Source organism: Macrotis lagotis, chromosome 7 (genome assembly GCF_037893015.1).
Source record: "Macrotis lagotis isolate mMagLag1 chromosome 7, bilby.v1.9.chrom.fasta, whole genome shotgun sequence".
Classification (NCBI taxonomy): Eukaryota; Metazoa; Chordata; class Mammalia; order Peramelemorphia; family Peramelidae; genus Macrotis; species Macrotis lagotis.
The window spans coordinates 63814976-63835845 of NC_133664.1; the positions used below are offsets into that span (position 1 = coordinate 63814976).

The window sequence follows — 20870 nt, forward strand, 5'->3', positions numbered from 1 at the left end:
AGCAACATCACCCGGGAACACAGCTGCTCATCACAGACCCAGAAATAGGGACTCCAGGAACTAGGCAACTTACCCCACTGACAAAACATTCCCGAAGGATTTTTGAAGTCTTTTTGAATTTTAAGCTCTAATCTCCTCTCCTTTCCTTGCCCTTCTTAAACTAAGTACCTACAATGTCATGGGGTTCTGTAGTACAAGCCTCTTATCTCTGCTAATAGGTAAGACTAAGGCTAGTGATTAAACTTTATAGGAGGCTAAGCCTTTGGATGCCAGCAACCAATATGGTGAGACCCCTGTGGCTGAGGTGTCTAAGAAGGGCTGTACCAGTTCAGATATGAAACATAATAGATCAAAACCTGTGCCAATGAGTAGTGAGATCAGGTCCATGAGTTATTGCTGAGTATCCAGCCTATAGGTGAATGGTAAACCCAATCTCCTCCTTCCCTTACCCTGGCCAAAAAAAAAAAAAAAAAAAAAGGAAGGCCTACTGTAACTCTTTGCCAAAGAAAAAGCCCCCCCCCCCAAAAAAAAATCTTCCCTTTAGGAGCTTATTTTCTATTAGAAGAAAACAAGGGGACACAAATAATAAATATGTGCAAATAAAATGATAAAGTCATGGAAGAATCCAAGCAACTTAAGATGAATAAGATCAATTAATTGTGTGTTGAACTTCAAAGAAAGTTCAAGTAGTTGTGAGGACAAAGTACATTCCAGAAGAACTTCTATCCCTCCAACAATACAGATAGCAGCCCCTCCATTTTTTTCTTTTATATGTCTTCTCATCAGTTCTCCAAGGAAGACCTACCTATCGCTTCACTAGTCTTCCTCTAGGTCTTTAAATGTTTCTTGAATCTTAGATCCCTTTTGAGATGCCCTTAGACATGTACCTTTTTTAGTCTGCAGAAAGTCCCTTGATAGTAAGACTGTTGATTTTCATTCCCAGATCTAACTAGCATGTTAGTTTTTTTGCACAGAATGCTATTATATGTGGTTGATAAATGGTTGTTTAATTGAATTAAAAATGTGAAGCATAAAAAAGACCCCAACCCCATCCCAGACACTTTGGTTTCTGAGCTACACAGGGAAATTAACATTGTTGTGAAGCATGTTACAGAAAATTTAATCCCATCCAATGATGTTCCCAATTATGAAACAATTACATTCTTCTTTAGACAGATTGAAAATAAAATTAATTATATCTAAATACCTATTTATTGTGGGTTTGGAGAAGGAGGCAGCATGGTGCCCTTCTGTGAGGGAGGGAAGGAGAGAGACAATAGTCCGGGTGTAGAGTTGGAGCATTAGCCTTGGAGTCAGGAAATCTCACCTCTAAAAGGTGTTGGCAAGTCATTGAACTCTGCAGTGAAGTAGGTACCTCTCAGTTTTGTAGGGCAGCTGCTGATTTTCCTCAACAGAAGGAGGGAGTGCTATCACTGGGAGTCCTCTCCACCCATGATAGCAGATATCTAAGCACACATAGAAATGGATTGTATGTTGTATGATGTCAGAATAGACATGTAAGGATCATTTTATTATTATTATTTTTAAAATTTCATTTTAGAAGATTGAACTGTTGAAAGTATTATATATTGAAGTATAATTATAAAATATACATATAAAGTATATATTCAAATGTATGATGTATATGTTGAAATATTATAGAAAATGAAGGCTTCTGCCACTCCAAAGTGTTTAGGAGCCACTTTTCAAGTATATTCAAGGTACACTTTTACCAGCAGAATGGTAGTTAATCAAGTTATGGATTGACCAATCCATTGAGTTCAATTTCTTTTTCAAGGAGGCAGTTTGGGTTAAATGACTTGCCCAGGGTAACACAACTAGTAAATATCTGAGGTTGGATTTGAACTCCAGTCCTCCTGACTTCAGGACCTACTCTATCCATTGTGCCATCTAGCTGCCCCTTAGTGAGCATTTTTAAAGCACTATGTGCAGCCCTTGTACCAGCAAGCAGTAAGGAGACTAGGGAGGAGAATAAGCTCACAGGATACTAGAGGAAGAAGGTACCTCAGAGATATTTTTCAGACCATCTCCAGATTATTCTGTTAAGTTCCAAGCAGCACATTTTAGATAGACCTAATGGTAGTCCTTCAGTATCGAAGAGGACCACATCAAACAACCAAGTGATTGATGGCATGACTTGCTCAATTCTGTTTATTATGGTTGAATATGTTATACAAGACATCCTTCTCATTTGTTTCACTCCATGGTCCAATTGATAGGAAATAGGACAATGCCTTGGCAAAGATATGGAGGTGGGAGATGGAGCTTCATGAACTGAAAACAAGTAAGCAAGTTTATTTTAAGAAAGCATAAAATTATGACTCTTCATCCTCCTGGTTGTTCTTCTCTGGCCACTATTCTAATTTATCTTTGTCCTTACTCAAGTGTGATAGTATCCCTAGCTCCCTTCAAGGTTCAGCTCTAATACTAAATGATGAGTGAAACCTTCTCTGATTCTTTACTTTTTAGTGCCTTCTCACTTTTTGTTACTTTGCATTTATTTTGTATTTTTATCTATTTATCTGTGTAGGTACATATAACCTCTTCTCAATTGGAATGTAAGTTCCTTGAGGACAGAAACCTCCTTTTCCTTCCTCCCTTTTTCTTTTTTTCTTTCCTCCCTCCTTCCCTTCCTCCCTCCCTCCTTCCTTCCCTCCTTCCCCTCTTCCCCTCTTTCCCTCTTCCCCCTTCCCCCCTTCCCTCCCTCCCTTCCTTCTTTCCTTCCTTCCTTCCTTCCTTCCTTCCTTCCTTCCTTCCTTCCTTCCTTCCTTCCTTCCTTCCTTCCTTCCTTCCTTCCTTCTTTCCTTCTCTAGCACATATTGGTTCCATAGGCCTGGAACCAAAAAGCAAACTTTGAGATCATCTAATCAAATCTTATTTTGTAGATGAGGAAACTGAGACCCAGAGAGGTGGTGACCTGGCCAAGATTCCACCTGCAACTGATCTTGAATTTAAACATAGGTCCTATGATTTGTCATTCAAAACTTTTCCGCTGTCTTCTATAGTTGAATAAACTTTTATACTAGAATTGAATCAATGGAAGGAACTGGGGGTATTTATGTTAGAGAAGATGGGAGGAGATGATAAGTAAGTTCAAGTATGTGAAAGATTGTTGTGTGGCAGAAATTCAGCTTGTTCTGCTTGGCTGAAGTGATCAGCCTTAGGAGCAATGGGTAGAAATTTCCAAAGTTTCAGGGAAGCTCAATGTAAAGAAAAAATTTCTAACAATTAGGGTAATACTAAAGTAGAATGGGGTGCCTTAGTTAGTAGATAGTAGATACCTTAATTGTAGATTTTCCAGGAAATGCTGAATGACCATTTTGTTGATAGGTTATAGGAAGTAGTTCAGGTTGAGGTACATTAGGGGGTTACAGTGGCTGGCTGGAGATGCCCATCCCAACACTAAGATTCTGTGAAAGTCCAATTTCTTGTTTTTACTGTGAAGAACACTCAGACTTAACTTTACGCTACCTCGCTCTATGGTAGGAAAACTAAGGGTATACAGGGGCAGCTAGTTGGACAGAGCACCAGCCCTGGAGTCAGGAGTACCCGAGTTAAAAGTTGGCCTCAGATATACTCAGATACTTACTTAGATGTGTGACCTTGGGCAAGTCATTTAACTCCATTACCTTACCAAAAAAAAAAAACTAAAGGTGTACGAGGTGGTACAATGGTTAGAGCTCTATACTAGACATCGAGTCAGGAAGGATCTGACTTCTGACTGAAGGTTAACCATTTCAATTGCTTTATGACCTTAGGCAAGTCACTTAATTATTGTCTATATCAGTTTTCTCATTTGTAAAACTAGGATAATAAAAGCAATCACTCCCCAAGATTCTCTAGAAAATCAGAGATAATGTTGATAAAATACTTGGCAGACTTGAATCATTATGTAGGTGCTGATTATTTATCAGTATTGATCTATTGACCATTAATCCCTCCAGCATGCTGCTTCAAATTATATAACATAGTAGAGAAGTTAAAAAAATCTATATTTCACTAATATTTACTTTCAACCTCTGACTTTCAGATCCTAATCTCAGCATTCTCTCTTATATAGTATTTTTGTATTTTGATCTCCTATATATGAGCAAAGGATTATTTTGTATTGAGTTGTTTGGGGGTTTTTTTGATGGAGGGAGATCTTGATTTAGATGATATTCAGTTCTTACTCCATCTATTCTAATGAGGGGGAGAGGACAAAACATGGTTAGCTTTTCCTTTCACTTCAGAGAATGGCACATATCTCTTAGATCATCTTCCTGAAAAATAATATAGAGATCTTATAGTGCAGTCAGACTTCTTTAATTGGAAATGGATGGGTCTAGGGGGGAAAATTGAGTTTTGAAGTAACCAGGTTTGGATTATCCAATATTTTTATTGAAGAACAATAGGCCATCAGGTCACCTGGGAAATGGCAGCTGCTACAAATTACAAAGTACTTTGAATAACAACAATATTGGCTTAGCTAGGTTTTATGGTATTATAATTTTATTTTGAAAAGTCTGCCTTTTTATAGTAAGTTTTTTTTATAAGAAATATCTACATGAAACCTTGACTTACTCGTGTCATGAGGCTTCTTCCAAAATTGTTTTTTAGCAAAGAACCAAACTGTGTTTATTGAGTTATAATATGTCTTAAAAACTTCCAGGGAGGTCAGTGGGAAAAGAAGAGATGGGTTGTATTTTATGTTTATTGACTGACTATTTAAATGGAAGTGAGATCTCATCATTGTGGCTCCTTCCTCCCCTAGAAGCTGCTCATATTTTGGTTAATTTCATGGATTCCAGGCCAATATTCAAATTTTTTGCCTATCCCTTGTAGTTCTTGATATCAATGCATTCTTTTCTGGTTTATAATGGAATAAAAAAAGAATAGTTTTGATATAAAGACTTTTAAAGACATTGAATTTGATGTCATACAGTACAACAAACTTTTGACAATGGTATTTTCCTACTGAAAATCCTTCATTAGGACTCTAATGAGAAAAGGTATGAATATGTGAAATGTGATTTGAGCTATGAAAAAAAAATCTCCTCTTCTTAGTTTAACTCACTACATATTTCAGATGTAAAAAAATGTGTTTTAATTCATTTGATACACCAGATCTACCTGTTTGTTTTTTTCCCCCTCGCCTATGAAATCAAAGACTTTGCTTGCCCTTGTTCTGATTTTAATCATTTCAACTGGTTCAAATGATTTGAGTTTGTTCTGCTCTGGCAGGAATAGCTGAGGGGTGGAGTTGGGATGTCTTCCTTCAATCTCCAAATACATTTTTTAAATGCCTTCCTTATATGTCATTGAGTGCAAAAGTGTTGATTTGAGTAATTTAGAAACTGCAGGCATCTGATATGACACACAGTCACATGATTTCACCCAATGGTGTTTTCCATATCCCTCCTTGAAAACAAATAGGTATAGTTCTCAGGAAAGGTGAGGAAGTGAAATATTCATGCTTTCACTTTTAAGGTAGGCACAAACTGGATCCCTACAGATGGCTCTACCTCTCAGTAGGAAAGGAGGAAAAGAGGGTAAATTCTGGTTACATACCCACAAAGTGGGCAGTATTTTTGTTTGCCTTTTAAAGAAAAAATAATCTAAAAATATATTTCCTAGCAGCTGTTTAGCAGCAAAACAAAAAATCTGCTTCACTGTGAAACAGATTACTCACCAGTTATCTCTGGGGTTCAGACCCTACTGCTGCAGAAATTTGCTACAGATTTTACTGTATATATTTAGACCAAGGAGTCTATTAGCTTGTGATCTGGGAGGGAACCTTGCATTCTGATGGAAATAAGAAATGTGCTTCTGTTGGCAACCTAAGGATATAATTATGTTAATCTGACCAGTTTAATACTGAAATATGTTGTTTTTAAATGTTTCGTATTTTTATTATTCGTACCAACACTGATGGAATTTGGTTGCAATGTTAATAAGTTTCTGCTCAGTTATATTCTGTGAAAAGAGCTTGAGGAGGGAGTAAAAAAAATGAATCAAGTCCTTTGAATTTGTCAACACTCACAAATAGAACTTTACAAAAATGTCAGGGGAACATTGCCAAATTATATTAAATCAATATACAGTTGTATTGTATATGTACTAGGTCTTCACAGAATCAAGAATTTGGGAGGTGGAAGAGACCTTGAAAATTTTCCCTATCATCAAAATTACATTTGTTTTTTTGAGATTGCTGCCTGTTGCTCTATTAATACCTTCAGAGGTCAAAAAACAAGTCTAACCCTTCCTCAACAAGATAGTTCTTCCACTAACTGCAAGATAGTATTTCAAAAGGTTGAAGGCAAATAGAATTTCCCTTCAGGCTCTTTCAACTGATTCTCAAATACCAAAGTCTCAAGACCCTTTACCATCCTGTTTGTTTTCTTCCAGATACTTTCTCCCTTACTCATATTCTCCTTAAACTGGTTATCCAAAGCTGAACCCAAACCCCAGAAGAATTTTCAACAGCAGAGTACAAAGGAACTATCACTACTTTATGCTTGGAATCTATGCTTGTCTTAAAACAACTGTCTTAATACACTGCATTAGGGTTTTTGGGTGGCCATGTCACAATGCTGGCTCATATTTATCTTGCAGTTCACTAAAATTTCCACCATCTTTTTTTAGACAAACTTTTGTCCATCCATGCTTCCTCTCTCTTAGGTTTGCAAAGCTATTTTTTTTTTATTCAAGCATAAGACATTATATTTGACCCTATTGAATTTTATCATATTGGATTCAACTCAATGCTTGGACTATCAAGATCTTTTTGGATCCTGACCTTCATTCAGTGTGGTGATAATCCATCCCAATTTGTGTCATCTGCAATTCTGATGATCATATCATTTTTGTTTATATCCAAATTACTGGCAAACACATCTCCCCAGGGCTCCTGCACTTGGAGATCTTCCGCCGTTTTGACATTGAACCATTAACAACTATTCTTTGAATCTAGACATCCAATTGTATTTTGCATCCTTTTTGTGTCTTTCCATCTTTTCTCACAAGAAGAATGTGGGGTACTTTTTGAAAAGTTTTTCTAAAATATAGATAAACTATATTTATAGGGTGGCTAGGTGGTATAGTGGATAGAGCACCAGCCCTAGAGTCAGGAGTACCTGAGTTCAAATCCAACCTCAGACACTTGATAATTACGGAGCTGTGTGGACTTGGGCAAGCCACTTAACCCCATTTGCCTTGTAAAAACCTAACAAACAAACAAACTATATAACATCTACTAGTTTAGTAACCCTGTCAATGGGTGAAGAATAATTTGTTCTGGAAAACATGATGGTGACTGAAGCAAGCATTGTGGCGTGCTTAGAGTTGTCAGACCTTGGAGACTCCAAAGTCATCCACTGCACTCCCTACTATTATCAGGCATCTTAATTTTTGTCTTACCATTGGGCTTCAATGACTGGAAGAGAGAGTCAGGCTGATGGCTTAGCTCAACTCTATCTCACTTAAATCCATTTCGCGTGTGAGACATTATCCTTGATGTCACTGGTCCTTGGAAAATGAAGGATGAACTTCATCAACTCTGTCAAAAAAGGAATTGTTTTGTCTAAAATGATCCATTTTTAAAGAAGCTATGCTGGCTCTTTGTAATCATGGTTCTCCTTTCTATTGATCACCAACTCTCCTAGAATTTTCACAGCAATCAAAATCAAGTTCATTGCCATATGATTAGCAGAATGTTCCCTTCCCTTTCTTTTTGTTTTTTTTTTTTTTTGTTTTAGGTTTTTGCAAGGCAAATGGGGTTAAGTGGCTTGCCCAAGGCCACACAGCTAGGTAATTATTAAGTGTCTGAGACTGGATTTGAACCCAGGTACTCCTGATTCCAAGGCCGGTACTTTATCCACTACGCCACCTAGCCGCCCCCCTTCCCTTTCTTTTGACAATTAGTTAGAAATTTGTCTTTTGCTGATATTGTAATACCTTTTCCATTTTCCACAGTCTTTCAAGTTATCCCCGAAATGACACCACAGTTATATCTCCCAACTATTTTAGAATCTCAGAAGATAGTTTATGAGAAGTGAAAAAAAGGTATTAGGAAAGAAAAGCAAATGTTAAAAGCTAATGTGCCAGATATTGTGAGTTAGAGAAGGAGAAATAGGTTTTGTTTTGATTTTTAGCCTGGGTACCCTGCTTTGTGATGCTCATGAGAGATAATAGAGACCACACCTTCTCCTACAGCCAGAAAAACAGTGGTTCTTAGGGAAGCCTTCAAGAGAGTATCCTTTGGCTTAGACTCTGGAAGTCTCACTTTGATATCAGTATAGTTCAAATGAAAATACAGTTTCTTTCTGTTGGATCATTTTCATAGCCTATTCATATCCTATTCTCCATTCTCACCATCTTACCACTGATTCTGCTGTTGCCCATTTTCTCAAATGGAGTAATATTTATTGAAACAGACCTCCAGAAAAATATGCCTCTAGTCTTTCAGGAAGTTTAATTTTTTTTTAAACTTTTGAATTCCATCCCTAAATTTCAGGTGTTTGATTGATGAGTTAATGAGAGTAAACTTATGTAGTCCACAGGCGATCATACATGCTTCATATTCCATCTTAGTTATTCCTGTCCATCTTCTGAGCTTCCTGTCATTGAATGTGACCCCTCTTTCTCCACACTTTTTGCTTTGGACATAGTAATTAAATCAATACAATGTAAAAGTGAGCTCTGGTGCCTTGGCTAAGTGAGAACTATTTTTTTATTTTTATTTTTTTAGAGTTTTGGGGGGTTTTTTTTGCAAGGCAATGGGGTTAAGTGGCATGCTCAAGGCCACACAGCTAGGTAATTATTAAGTGTCTGAGGCTGGATTTGAACTCAGGTACTCCTGACTCCAGGACCAGTGCTCTATCTACTGCACCACCTAGCCACCCTATTTTTTTATTTTAAAAGACAATAATAACTGAGTGCTAATAGGGCCTTTCCATTCCACTAAATCAAAGTCATTATATGAGACAGTGAGTCACTCCCTAAGCAATTTTTAGCAAAATGAAAAACTATCTCAGATGGGGAAAAGGAATTGAGATTCTGATCTGCAAATGAATTTAAGAAATTGGAGCAAGAAAGGAACAGAGATAACTAAACTGTGAAAGAGAAGGGAAATATTGAGGACTGTCTTTGGTCTCTAGGCATCTCTACTAGGAAGACCTAGGCTGAGAAAAGTCCCAAGAAAAGGTTTGCTTTCCACCAGCTTCCCTTCCTGATGCTCGTCTATCTACATTCCATTCATGTCAAGACAATAAACATTTTTTAAGTATCTGCTATGTGACATTGCGCAATATTATAATTTATGATATGATAGGACAAGATATGATAGAATATGAGATGATTCTCCACTATTTACTATGCTGCATCGTTATAATACATTATATTAAAGTCTGTTGCTCTGTTAACCAAATGTGTCTAGTAACTGAATTTTGTCTTACCCACAGAGGCCAGGAATTAACTAGAGATTGATATAAATGTATGGTTAGGCAGAAAGCCCAACCTTTACTTAGACATTAGGAATTTTTCTAACTGTGGACTTGGAACATTTGTGAATAAACTATGAACTTTTCATCTAAAATAAACTCCCTAAACCCAAAGAGGAAGGAACCAAGTGAACCTTAGGGCCATTGTATCACTGCATAGGCTTAGAATGAACTAATTATTGTAATGAGGTGTTAAACTACCATTGCTCTTGTTTCATTTATTCAGCTCACCATTTTATGTTTAATTACTTGGACCAAAATTCCCTTCCCTTAACTACCATTCTTCTATAATATATATACTATTCCTCATAAATAGGAATTCTTCATAAAATGTAAATTCTTTGAAGGCAAGAATTGTCTCATTTTTGTATTTGAACCCTCAGTCTTAGCATGTAGCATGTGCAGTTATGTATGTACTCAATCATTTTCAGTTGTGTCTGACTCTTTGCAACCCTATTTGAGGCTTTCTAGGCAAAGATATTGGAGTGGTTTGTCATTTCATTCTCCAACTCATTTTAAAAGTTGAGGAAACCAGGGCAAACAAGATTAAGTGTCTGAAGTCAGATTTGAATTCATGACTCCAGGTCTTGCCACTTTGCTGCCATCAGAAGTAAGAGGAATAATAGATCTCTATTGTGGAAGTTGATCTGGATTGCCAGTACTGGATTAGGGAGAATGGCTTGGGTTTGAAGAGATCATTTGTATGAGATGGTGATTTAGTGAAAGATCCAGTTAATGGTTAGCATCTATTTCCTCCCAAAGTCTTCTTTTTTCCAATCTTATTGAAATTGATTTTCTAAACTAGTCCACTTCCAAGTGACAGGAAAAGGACCTTCCTTTTGGGATGTGATCTTGGCGACTAGAGAGAGGATTTAATTCTAGTTTAGACAATACATGCATTTTTAAGCTTCTATTTTATTTCAATGACATTTCTATCAATGGTAAGAGAGGACTTTGTAATATTTTCTAGACCCAGATGCTTTTTATTGTTCATGTACCTTCAGCTCCAGAGACCCTAAGCCCTGGGAGAGTGAACAAGTGTACGTTCTAATTAAATAGCATTTCTAAAGCTTCTCCCTACACCATAAAAAAAAAAAAAAACCCGGGGAAAAAAAAGACAAAAAAATCATGGTAGCAACATCCAACTTCCCTAGTCAGGAAGAGATTCTTATCAGAAATAGTAAAACAATACATTTATATGCAGATGTCCACTTCATTGTTAAACCATTTCTAGCAGATTGTCATCTGTGGAAAATCAGCTATTCAGCTCATGAAGATGACACTGGAAAAGAAGATACTTGCCTTTATTTTTTCCACTACACTACACAAATACTTTCCAAATGTCCCTTTCAAAAATTTTGCATGTTAAGCTCTATCACTGGGGACTCAAGTTTGAGAGCTATCTTGTGCCTTTTCATTTTGGGGCGGGGGTAAGGCAGTGGGGTTAAGTGAGTTGCTCAAGGTCACCAGCTAGGTGATTATTAAGTTTCTGAGGTTGTATTTGAACTCAGGTCCTAATGACCCCAGGGCTGGTGCTCTATACACTTAGTTGCTTCTCTTGTGTCTTTTCCTGATCAACTTGACTTTTTAGTCATTTTTTTAGTTCTTAGAATCTTTGTTGTTGTTGCTGTTTGTTTTTGCAAAGCAGATAGGGTTAAGTGGCTTGCCCAAGGCCACACAGCTAGGTAATTATTAAGTGTCTGAGGTCGAATTTGAACTCAAGTCCTCCTGATTCCAGGGCCAGTGCTCTATCCATTGCTGCCCCTTCATTCTTGGCATCTTAAAGTTCAAACTGGAAATAACCTAAGAGATCATCTAATTGCCTTCCCCCTCCACACACACGCGCGTATACCCCTTTTTGCAAAGAGGAAATCGGGATGCAAACAAATGAAATGACTTAATCTGAGGTTATAAAGGAAATAAATGACAGAAGCAAGTTTGAAACCCAGGTCTCCTGATTTCAAAACCTGTTGTGGGGAAAAGGATGGGAAACTCTCCCAACCACCAGCACCTATATCTGGTAACTACTTTCAACCTTCTTCATTGTGAGTTTTATTTTAGGAATACAGGTCTTCATCTCACTTGGAGCCTCTCTCAATTCTCGTTCGGTTACTATGGATGAAGATTCTAGTTCTTTTCTGGCCACGTCATGATTATATTTTTGTGGAGGAAAGGGGAGAGAGGAAATAAAATGTATTGACTCAAATCATCCCCATTTCCTCTATAGGGCATTGCATAGGAAAGCTACATGTGAGACATATGCTATGCTAGCCTCACTGCAGTCACAAACCCCAAATTTGTTGCCTTTGGGCCTGGTCTTCATCCATAGAAGGAGAACTGGTGAGTTTAACCATCTCAGATTTCCTAAGGTGGCTGACTGCTCTGATATTTGAACTGAAAACAGGAAAGTATTTCTTTGAAATGGAGTACTCCTGTGGGGCTTGTGGGTATCTTAGGGGCTTGTTGTTGCTTTTCATTTCTAGATAAAGTTAACAAGCTTGCTTCTAGTTTAGCCTTCTCTTGTGACTTTTATAACACTCAATAATTTTCTGTTCTACAGATGACCCCTTTCAGATAGCTTTGGACCTGAATTTAGATTGGAAAAAATAGTGGCCTTCAGTGAGTTGGCAGGCACTCCGTTCCCTTTTTAGAGCATCAAAAGAAGATCCTATTTCTATATTTACCTTTTACACTTGAGTGTAAGGTCTTTCTGGGAGTTCATAGATTCTGAGGCTCTTCAGTTGGAAGTCTTTAAATATGATGACATGCATCTCTAATGAGGAAACAGTAAAGAACCATTCAGGATCCCCAATCATCCCATTAGAATTCAGGCTCTCAGAATGATGTTTGTCCTTTGTTCTCAAAGAAGACCATTGGATGGAAGCTACCTAAGGACAGATAACATTTCATTTTTGACTGTGCATCTTTATTATTTAATATATATTGCAGGTAATTAATAGATGTATGTTGAGTTCCCTTATGACTCAATGTCTAATAAAGTCATTCATGAAAATACAAAAGCATCTTGACTTCTGACTCTGTGGTGACATATATTCTATCACTGAATTGAATATGTCATTTACCACTTCTCAGAGCAAAGGCCATCCTGTAGCCAAACTAGCCTGCTCACCATCCCCCAAAGGACCTGGCAATAATTTCTCATTACTCTGACTTTTTACATGTCCTTCCTTTTAGCTTCAGTGCATACCCTTTCTTCTTATCCACCAAAACCCTTTCAGAATCTCTGATGACCTCAACTAGAGGTAATTTCTTTCTCTCTTATGAATTTTATTCACATATTTTTCTAGTTCTGATATTTGTTGCCCTTTTAACTAATTTTTATGATTGACAATTATATTTATATGTACGTCACATCTCCCCAATTAGACTATACATTGCTTGAAAGTAGAGATGTTTCTTTTACAGAACTTTGTATGACCCTATAGGGCCTATTTTAGGAGCTTGCATAATAATAACTCATTAAGGCAATACACATGGGAGCCCAGTCAGGACAACCGATGGGAGTCAAATTAGAAGATATTTTGGGTTTCTTTGCCAAGTCTGCATATAAACCCAAAGAAAACAATTGGTTTTGTTAGGACCTGCGGGTCTAGTTTATAAACTTGGGAAAGTTTTGAGCATCTCTCATTGCTAATGAGAACTGGGAAAGTACCACATCTTCTCTCAGAAACATCTATAATTATATCACAGGTGACATCTGCTCTCCAACTTCCAGGTGGGAATTCTTTTTGTGCTCATACTTTACACACCTCCCTGTCTGGGTTACCTGGGGGATTTCTTGGTTTTGAAGGGAGTTTGTTGCTAAGGGTTGAGCAGAAGTATATTCATTCTGGAGTCGAGAGGAAGGTTTAGGGGAATAGAACTTGTTTACTTATAGTTTTTCATGTGTTTTACTTAGAAAAATTCACTTCTGTAAAATGTATGACCTGTCAACTTTCAGATTTTTTTAAACCATCAAAGCGAGACAGTGAATATTTATTAAATATTTATTAAACAATGTCTTTACAAAATAAAGAATAATAAGAATAGTCTTCTGGAGTCCAGGTTGTTTGCTGTACTAATAACTTGTCTGTAAATGTCACCTGCAAAAATATTTTTAAAATGAGTTTGTACTAAAGTAACCTTAAGGCATGAAAGTTGATTAATACTATATATTTCTTCCCACAATTAGTAAATCCTTCTCTTGGATCAATATTACTTGATACTCCCTTCAGATATATGTGTGTAAGTATATGTGTCATAACAACAATAATGACAGCCAATATTTATAAAAAATCTTTAAAGTTGGAAAAGCAATATGTGTTTGTATACATATATATATATATGCATATATGTAAATAAATCTTGTTTGATACTTGAAGTTATCCCACCAACTAGATGCCATTATTAATACCCTTTACAGATGAGGAAACTGAGACTGAAGGAGGTTAAGTGACTTGCCCAGAGTCACACAACTAGTCAGTATCTAAGGAAGCATTTGATCTTGGATTTTTCCTAACTCCAAGTCTGACACTCATTATATCATTGAACTATTTCTTTTTTATTGTTTTTACAAGGCAATGGGGTTAAGTGACTTGCCTGAGGTCATATAGCTAAGTATTACGTATCTGGGGCTGGATTTGAACTCAGATCTTCCTGAATCCAAGACCATTGCGCCACCTACCCATGCTACCATTTTCATACCTCTGACCCAACTTCTCATAATTGCCATTGGTCAGACTTGTTGCGATGTATCTGCTGTTTCTCACTTTGTTTTGCCTGTGAACACTTACCTTCTGCTTATTTCCCATTTTGTTTTTTCCTATGATTTACATAAAGCATAAGACTTCTAGGTCAGAGACTACTCAGGGTTTTTGTGTTCATATCCTTAATTCCCATTGCCCAGCAGAATGCTGGGACATAATGAGTATTTGACGTGATATAGTTATACCTTATTTTTCCCGTGTTCTCGTCATTGCCTACTGTTAGGGATCACAGTCTTCCATCTTATGTGATCATTCATATAATAGCATCTCAAAAGACATCTTTAAAAGTTGTTTGATCAGCAAAAAGATTCTAGATAGAACACCTTTAATTCACTATTCAGATGAGTTAGTATTCATTAAGTGCCCACTATGTATCAGACATTGAACTAAGCACTGGGAATCTAAAGAAGGATAGAAGACCTTGGGCAAGTCACTTAACCCCATTGCTTTGCAAAAACAAAAACAAAGAAAAGAATGCTCCAAATAATTGCTAGCTTGCCACTAAAGATGAGCCATGTACATGAGAAGAATGGTACATAGAAGATATAGTCATTTTTAATTAAAAATTATTCATTTTCCAAATTATAATTTGGAGATAATCAATAAGTATTTATTCCTAGGCATATATAGAGTTTGATCAGTAAATCATAGATCACGAATATGAACTGAAAGGGACCTTGGAGGCAATAGAATCCAGCTCCCTCATTTTACAAATCAGGAAACTGAGACCTAGGGCAGAGCTCACAAAGATTTTAAGTGGCAGAATTGAGATTTTAAGCAAGTCCCAAATTGAACATTCTTTCCATTATATCATATTTTCCCATTAGGTGATACAAAAGAAAAATTGCACAGTTTAGTCTCTGCCCCTAAAGACATTTACAATCATGAAGAGATATGACCTGCAAAGCAATTCAAGAGCAAGACAATATGCCTTCAGTGTAAGGTAATGCTAAATTATATTCTTACAGACAAATGTAATAGGAATTCAAGGGGCAAGTGAATTGAGGAAAAAAAAAGACAAAAAACCCAAATCTCTAAAAAGTTAAAAATGACAAGAAGTTAAAATTTCAATTTGGATGATGACAGAAAGAGAATAGTTTAAGTAAATAGTACAGAAACATATTAACAAAGAGAAGTAAATGACTTGTAGAAAAGTATCCATCCAGAAAATGGGTATATGGGAATAGAATTAAATGACTAAAATTTCCCCATAGACATTTGCTGTTTCATTCTCTTTAAAATTTCATCTCCCAAGCTGAAACTCAAGGGGTTCTAAATAGGCTAGCTATCACCACAGTGTCCACAAAGGCATTGTTGAGGGAGGAGGAGCATTTTTTTACTTCTGTTTGTCCAATAGTACACTAGAGTTCTTAATTGTGGTCTGCTGAGGTAACTTATTTCTCTCCAGTGCCTTCCCTGGTATCCACAGAAAACTCTTTAATCATGACTGATGTCCAGTCTTTGTCAGTAAAGCGTGGACCTGGAGGAGACTGTAAAGGTCTCAGAGACAAAATACCTGGAGAAATCAAGTTTACCTTTGATTTGGCAGTAAGTAGATCATTGGTGGAGCCCCTTTCCTGGGCTGTGTGTGTGTGTGTGTGTGTGTGTGTGTGTGTGTGTATGTGTGTATGGGAGTGTGGGTCTTTTAATCGACCTGACTGTTCCATGTCCAGGAGACATTTTATTTATGATGAAATAAAATGTGATAAAGCTCCCAGCTTTCAATCACAACAGAACTTCAAAATACCACTGAAAAATGATGAAATGGACCATTTTTCATCCAAACAGGCATACCCCTCTCAACAGCTCCTGCATGTACCCTAGCAGGAGTGAGTACTTTTCCCCTCTCTTAAACTAAGAAAGGAATGAATAGGAAAGAAGAGGCATTTGAATAAATCTCTAGAACTGTTAAAGTTAATTTGGTTGTCAGGGTCATCAGTGAGCAGTCATGTTAAATGTGCAGTGGTAACCTTACTCCTTCATTAATGCTAATTTAGAAACAACAAATAGTCCAAGCTTTGTTTATGTAGTCAGTTTGTTTAAAAAGAAGAATTCAGTAGGGTACTTTCTACACTAATGAGAATTGTAATTAAAAGATGGCTATAGTACAACTAAATAGACCAGACTTAAGGGGTTCTAGCAAAGTAATTAAACAGGAAACTGGTGTATTAGTGGCTGACTCAGTGTGTGCTTACTGGGCCAGATTTGGTGGTGAATTAGCACGAATGAACAGATCTCTGGGGAATGAGCTGTTCACTCAGGTGAAGTGAATGAGCTCTTCCAGGGCAACTAGAGATTGGTCATAAGATTACCTTATCTACTGTATTAGCTAATGCCTTGGAAGAGTGAACTCACCTCCCTCAGGTGAGCCTTATAGTATTAGAAAAGAGCTGATTTATCCTAGTCTCCCATGGGATTGAAGCAGCATTCAATAGCGATGAGACCAGGCACCATCAGTAGGGTGTACTTGGAGGACCAAAGACAATTTGTTCCTGAAAGTGAAATAGAGTAGAGAGGAAAGTATATTAGAAATGCTTCCCAAATGTGTTGAGTATTGCAAGGTCATCAAAAGCTTACATATAAGACAGTTTGCATGACTCTGGATCAGTTTGAATTTAGCCTTTTATCTCCTGCCTCCAAAATTTTGTCCATACTTATAACATCCTCACTTCTGATATCCTCTTCAAAGAATGCTTCCCTCCCTTAAAGTGAAGCTTAAGTGCTGTCTAGGATTTCCTGATTCTTATTTGTTTTTACTTTTTCTGTCTTATATAAGAAGTCCTCAGTTCTCATCATTATTTTAATTGATCTAGATCTTATATTCCATTTTAGAGTGTAAGTTAAATGACTTGCTCAAGATCACAGTCCAAGGTCTTCCTCCTACCAAAGACTATTCTATTTCTAATATATCATGGTCTAAATAATCATAATATGGAATTTGTTGCTTCAATATGGAGTAAATCTTTGAACATAGTGTTGATTCTATCATAACATGGATTTTGTTCATTCTTATGAATTTATTAACTAATCGACTGATCAATTATAAAATTTATTCCTCCTCAGAGATTCTTCCATACCCTAGTATCTGTCCCCAAATATTGCAGTCCATTCTGCCAGAGTCTATGTCAGTGCCTCACTCAACAGTATGCTCTCAAAAAGAAAATGATTTGAATATCAAAAAGACTAAGACAGACAGATTCTTGGGGGAAATAGACAAAAACGTCCAAATATTTTTGCAAATGACCCTCTTTGTCTACCACCAACTTGAAATAAAAGAGCATTTTGTTAAAAGAATTATTTTCTCTGAAAAAATAACACCTGATACATTCTTTGTTCATTCTAAAAATTGCATGTAATTAATATTAATAATATCTAGAATTTATATAGCTTAACATTGCAAAACTCTGGTTGTTATCTCATTTGGTATGAGAGATGAGGCAAGTTTTGCATCCTATTTTGCAGATGAAGAAACTGAGGTGCAGAGTATTTGAGAGACTTTCCTAGGTGACACAACTAATGAATCCTGGAGTCAGGATTTGACTTTAGGTCTCTTTGACTCCAAATCCTATGCTGTGACCATTGTGGTACCCAAATAGAATTTAAATTTTATTAAATACTAAAATATCAAATAATTTTATTTACATAATTTTAGTTCCATTTTTCAAATTAAATTCCAAGTGTACCTTTTGTTTCCACTAGTCTACTTTTTCACTGGAGTCACTTTGTCTGAACCAATTGTCCTTGGATACCAAGGCCCTTCTGTTTACTCTTTACTGCTTAATTACATGTAGAAATAGAAGTTAAATTCCTGAGGGTAAGAATTATTGAGGGCTTTTTGTTGTCATTGAAAACATAGTGACTTTCACATAATTCCTTAATAAATACTTATTGAATTAGATTGAACTGAATTGGATCACATCGTTAAATACCTCTATTTTGACAGGATACAAGACTTCCATGCATACTTTGGTGCTTGTCTGATATAACAAGTGGTCAGTGGATGAGCAAAATCCAATACCAGAAGGCCTACTACAACAAGTTAGAAATCACCAGTGGTGTAAACTGGAATCTTAATAGTTTCCCTATATTTCCATTTTGCAAGAATAGAAAATGTTCCATCAGAGAAGGAAGATAATTTGTTTCAAGCCCCATCAGCCATTCTAAATAATGTCTGGTTCAGCAGACATACAAACATCCATATTCTCATTTCTAAGCAACATATTTTTGACCAGAAAGTTCAAAATTGTCAAATAACTACCATGTGCCTCAGTGGCAGAGTTTTTGCATAAGAAATAACCAGTTCCTTACTGGTTAGATACATGAGACTTTTGCATTCCTTTTGCCCTCTTGTACCCTCTTATTCGGCATCAGTTACAACCACTTGGTCAAAATATTTCTAATAAGAGGTCTCGGGAGTGTGGCAATGTCATAAGCTCCTTCTTTTCCCCACCCTTAATAATTATGGGAAGTTTTGATGCGGGTAAGCAGCCCTCCCCGCCCCCTGAAATTTTCTGGTTGTTGGCTTTGTTGTTGTTTTTTTTAATTTAAGAGACGTCATGGAATTCTTTTGGTCAGCAAGAATAACCTCCAAAAGTATAAAAAATGTTTGAAATATGGACCAGCTGCCCAAAGCATGGTGGCTGGGTGTGGCAAGTTGCCAAAAGCATCCTGAGCCAAGTGAGTCATGATGCTTCTTTCATTCAAATCCCATTGGAACAGCCTTCTACTCTGCTCATTCCCTGAAGGCAGAAGGGGGAAAAAAGGGAGATGGAGACAGAACTGAGAGGTGATTAACGTAGGACTCTCTTGGAGCTAACGAATTGCTTCCTTTCTTCTCTACACCTTTCGTTTCAGAGTAATACCCATCCTTCAGCCAAAGGATCACACAAGTAATTGCCTGTTTTTAACACACACCTCTTTGTGTCCTACTCACCTAGAAGATAATGGTGGTGTTGTCAAAGGTTGTCTACTGACTTCCATAGCTGCTGCAATAGATTTTTTTTTCCTTCCGATTCCTTTAGGGTGGGGCAGAACTGCTGTTGCTATTACCCTTTCTAAACACATATTTTGTACCAATCTCCCCCCCCACCTTCACTATACATGCATTTGTTTTACAGGATGATTTTAATTGCCTATGTAATATTGGGCAGGATTGATTTATGACTGCCGCCCAAAGTTCAACTTTTTTTTTTTTAAGTTCTAGTTAATTAGTAGACAGTCTCCTGTATCTCCGTCCTGTTTAGCTCAGGTGCTGTAAGTAGAGTAGAGAGTTTCATATTTCATCCTGCTGCCAATAGAAGAACTTCAAAAGTTTGGCCAAAGAATAAGAGTTGAGCACTTTCCTGGACTCCGTGTTAACGATATGCTTACCTGAAACAGAAACTGTTTGAAATTTCCTCTTCTCTGGAAATTAATATTTGGAGCTTTCTTGTGGTTTGGCTTGTTTGTTTTTTAATCTAGTGAAACTCTTGTCTTTCATTTTCTATTGCTTAAGTGACCTAAGATGGTACATGTGTGTGTGTATGCACACTATTCTGTGAAAGCAACTGTTGAGGGACTGAGTCACATGTGAAGTAGCCTGCGGTTGGATGTAGGTCTGAGGTTATTCAGTGACTAATTTCTAAGGGGAGGAGAAATACTTATCATGGGGAGCACTACTTTCCGCATATTCCTGGGGCAAGTTGGCATAGGTGACTAGAGGAAACAAAATGGCCTTTTCTGGTTGGGAATATTCAAGCCGGGCTGTATTTTAGGAACTCTGCTCTTGGGCTTTGTTGTTTTTGACTCCCCTCTTTTTTTTTTTCAATGAAGAAGGCTGCTGTCTAAAATATCCAAGTGTGGAAATAAGGATTTAGATGAACTCAGCAAACAAAGGAACTGCGTAATTGGGAATAGAGCCAATGTTGGTTTTTTCAGCATTAGCTATGCAGGTGATTCCTTGAGTAAAAGTAAGTAGCTTTAATTCTTAAAGGGTAAAATGGATATACAAAATTCATTTTCATTTTTGTCCACTTTCTATGTTGTATAGTGTGATACAGTTAAAATATATGAGTTATAGGGTTAAAAGACTGGAGTTAAAATATTTTATCCTCAGTATCATTATATGTGATCAGTAATATTTATACTTATTTATTTGCTTTTTAATTTTAGCTTCTTATAATTTATTTTTGTTCAACTTCTCAAAATTACTTTAAATAATTTTTTAAACCCCAGAAATGGGTCTTTGAAATTGTCATCTGCTTTTATCTCCAAAGATTTGTTTAATAGTTGATTTTTGACTCATATCAAATCTTTTTGAGGCATAAATGGAATGTGTTATGGATAGGAGGATACCAAAGTTTTAGTTTTCATCCCTGATTTTAACCTTGTAATCATTTCCAATACTTTAAGGCAATTTAATTTAACAAGGGATGCACCACTTCTAGTAGTGAGAATTTGGAAGAAATGACTTTATTTGTAAGATTTGATGTGTTGAACTCCTTAGTGATGTTGGAAAGCTTTTACAGAGAAGAAGAATGTAATTGAAAGAAACAATGGAGGAAAATCTAGTGTGTGAGAGAGCCTTGTTCCACCCGAGCAGAAAAAGAACAGACTGAGAATAGGG

The 20870-nt window shown here is 36.8% G+C and overlaps 1 protein-coding gene across 15 annotated transcripts in view; it reads left to right on the plus strand.

Moving 5' to 3' along the window:
• KIAA1217 (KIAA1217 ortholog) overlaps positions 1–20870 on the plus strand; it is a 564114-nt gene that overhangs the window by 442834 nt on the left and 100410 nt on the right. Inside the window, exon 1 of one of the 15 annotated variants that reach the window (XM_074193008.1) lies at positions 1608–20214. The exons of the other annotated variants lie outside the window; for them this stretch is intronic. The gene's annotated coding sequence lies outside the window, so the exon portion shown is untranslated. Of the gene's footprint in view, positions 1–1607; positions 20215–20870 lie in introns of those variants that run through there. 15 annotated transcript variants of the gene reach the window in all.